Source organism: Diachasma alloeum, unplaced genomic scaffold (assembly GCF_001412515.2).
Source record: "Diachasma alloeum isolate Michigan unplaced genomic scaffold, Dall2.0 Dall_scaffold_01044, whole genome shotgun sequence".
In the NCBI taxonomy this organism is placed as follows: Eukaryota; Metazoa; Arthropoda; class Insecta; order Hymenoptera; family Braconidae; genus Diachasma; species Diachasma alloeum.
The window spans coordinates 16,699-19,926 of record NW_021681156.1 but is presented as its reverse complement, the minus strand read 5'-3'; the positions used below and the strand labels follow the sequence as shown (position 1 = coordinate 19,926).

The 3,228-nt window shown below is 39.1% G+C and overlaps 1 long non-coding RNA gene across 1 annotated transcript; it reads right to left on the bottom strand.

Annotated features, from left to right (window-relative positions):
* Window positions 1–1,204: 1,204 nt before the first annotated feature.
* LOC114841600 lies at window positions 1,205–2,695 on the bottom strand. Its single transcript, XR_003783171.1, has 3 exons — window positions 2,632–2,695; window positions 2,323–2,541; window positions 1,205–1,560 (listed from the first exon to the last, which is right to left on the bottom strand). It is a non-coding gene; the product is annotated as an uncharacterized LOC114841600 (long non-coding RNA).
* Window positions 2,696–3,228: the final 533 nt, after the last annotated feature.

Genomic DNA, 3,228 nt, shown 5'->3' with positions numbered 1-3,228 from the left:
AGAAGATGAGCGTAAAATGTAAAAATTTGGAGAGGGGCGGGGGGAAATAAAGCATGTGGATAAACTGGACATCCTATTTCTTTTTGGGGGGGGGAGGGGGTGAGAGTAAAATGACCCTAAACTTTTTTCGCTCTCAACATTTTTTTGGGCGGTGAAGGTAGATGGGGACAGAAGGGGTGAAGGTCACTAGATTGTGTGGGTGAAATGACTCCCCTATTCTTTGTCGGGGGGTGAGGGTAAAATGGACCCCATTTTTTTCCAAAAATTNGTCTCTCTCTACTTTTTGTTGGGAAGTGGGGGGGGGGGAATCGTGTGGGTAAACTCACTCCCTCATTTAGGAAGAAGAAGAAATGGCGACTCTTGGCGACTTTCCAGGGGGTTTCTATAATAGGCACCAAGGGTGAAATGGAGACTATGACGATTGTATACTTAGCAGACGAAAAAATAAATATTCATTTTCACTGATGGCACTAATTTGGGGATCGTTCGGAGATATTTAGGAAAGCATTTCCGTTGTTTGAGAAAAAGTTTTCGATGCGAAAATACGTATATTTGGCAAACGAGTATTACAGAAGAAAAACAATATCTAAATTTACTTGAAATTATTTGGAGAACTCATTGATAACTTTTATTTCATTTCGGAAAGGGTGAAAAGCACAATTTTCAATGGTTCAAGTATTCACAAGGGTCAAGATTGAATTTTTTTTCAAGTTTTTCTATGAGGGTCATATGGAGGTCATGTGAGGGTTACGTCATATGGGGTTCAATTGGGAATCTGAGGTTTATATGGAGGCCGTATGAAGGTCATCAGTAGTTCATATGAGAGTCAAAAATTCACCGAAAATACGACGTTATAAGAGGGTCATATGTAGGTGACATGGGAGTCCGATGGAAGTCACATGGGAGTCATATGAAGGTTGTTAAAAATGGGAAGTCAAATAAATCTGAAATGTCACATATGAAACCGAGCCACGAGCTTTCCAGGGGGTTTCTACAAAAATATAATAAAGAAATGACAATTTTAGAGTAGAAATGTTATTGATGAAGACGAAGGAATGGGACGGCTAAATAGGAAAGAAATGACGGAGACGATTTTTCATTTTATGGACGTTTTTTATTGTCTTTCTTACAGGAGGACATATCCTCTGTCGCCGTACCTTCCCCCATACCCTCCTCCTCCTCTCCCTCCCCCTCGACGGCCACCACCATATCCTGGGTATCTATCACCCCCTCCCCAGTATTTTCTCCCTCTCTTCTTCTTCTTCTTCCTTTCTGCTTCCTCCCTCTCTCTTGTCTCTATTTCTCATTCCTCTCTCTCTCTTGCCTCTCTCTCTCTCTTGCTTCTCTTTGCAGTTGGAGCTCCTGAAGGATCTCCCGCATGACTGTCCTTTCTGGAACATTCTCCGGTTGTCCTTCAGGAACTGGGATTGCTCCACGTGCTGGAGGTATCTCTCGCTGTAGGGGGTCTCCATCTGTTGGAGGGACTCTACGTCCTGGTACCGATGGCTGTGGAGCAACTCTAGCTCCTTCTGCAGCAGGATCTCCTGGCTGAAATCCGAGCTAAAAAAAATAAGGAATCGGTTGAAAAGAGTCCTCTTTCGAGAGAATTCAGGTATTTTCTGTAAATTTCAAGGGGATTTCAGGAGTTCCTCGAAATTTAGAGGTCATCCACGCAATTTCTAGAAATTTGATGCTAATTCAAAACATTTCTAGAAGTCTCCAGGGAATTCATGGAGTGTGGAGAAGATTCAAATGAATTCAACAGAAATCGAGAAATTCCGAGGAAATTCTCGGGATTGTGTGAACTTACGAAAGAGTTCAAGATGTTTCTAGAACTTTTCCGAGAATCCCAGAAATTTATAAAAATTCGGAAAAATTTGAAAAGATTTCTACAAATTTCCAGGCAGTTGGAGAAGTTCCTTGATATTTCGATGAAATTCAGGGCATTCTAGTCATTTCCAGTAAATTTGGGGAAATTCGAAGTCAATCCTAGTGATTTCTGACAATTTCGAGGAAATTTCAACGGATTTCCAGTCATTTGGAGAGTAACCAGGGCGTTTCTAGAACTTGCGAGGAAAGTCAGGGAGTTTTGAGAAGTTTTGGGGGAACTTTAGACATTCCGATGAATTGGGAGAAAGAATCCAGCAATTTGCTGCAATTTCAAACCAATAGAACGGATTCTTAGGAATTCCTAGGAAATTTAGAGAGAAATTAGGGTGTTTCTTGAATTTTCCAGGGAATTCAGGGAATTTCGAGGGTTTCAAGAAGTGCAGCACATTCTAAGAATTGCAAGAAGTTTCTCGAAAATTCGAGAGAACTTACCAGAACTTACTAGAACTTTGAAGGAAATTCAGAGAGTTACTAGAAATATCTAGGAAATTCAAGGACCTTCGGTTTGAGATCTCCAAATCTGCTAGGTACTTACATTCCTCAGTTGCTCCAGCACTTGCTGCTGGATGAGCTGCTGAATGTTTGGGGCCAATACCGGAGGTCTCCTCAAATTGACCCCATCTCCATCATCTTGAGGCTGCTGGTGGTCTTCTGAAATACGAATAAAATATTACCATGGTCTTCCTTCCTACTGTTCCAAACAAAATAGCCATTCGAGTGAAATAGTTGATGTCATCTTACCCCCTTGGGCGTTTTCACGAGCTCCACGATCGTCGAAAGCAGGCCCCGGTGGTGGTCTTCGTAGCTGCAACCATGAAAAAATAATTAAAAATATATTTTTCAGAATGTCGTCAACAATTCTATTGCAGTTTTATGAGAATTCTATTGAAAAATTCCATTTGTTTTTTGCGCTTGTTCTATAGTAGATTTTTGATAGAGAAGTCAATGGATTTTCATTTTTTTATGAAATTATTGTGCGTAAATTTTCTAAAATTAATTTTTTTGATTTATCCACATAGAAGCCATTGAGCCGAATTTAGTAAACAAAAAAATTGATAAAATTACACGTATGAAAAGATTCCATAGCAAAATCAAAACAAATTTTATCGAATTTCTTTTGAAATTCTATTGAATTTCTATTGGAATTCTATAACAATTCTATTGAAATTTGATTCAAATTCTATTGGAGAATTCCCTTAGTTTTTTGTGCTATTTCTATAGGAGATATTTGATAGAGAAGTCAATGAATTTTCATTTTTCTATGAAATTCTTGTGCGTAAATTTTCGAAGTTTTTTCCGGTGGTTTTTCATTTGTTTCTCATAATAAAACCCAAGAAA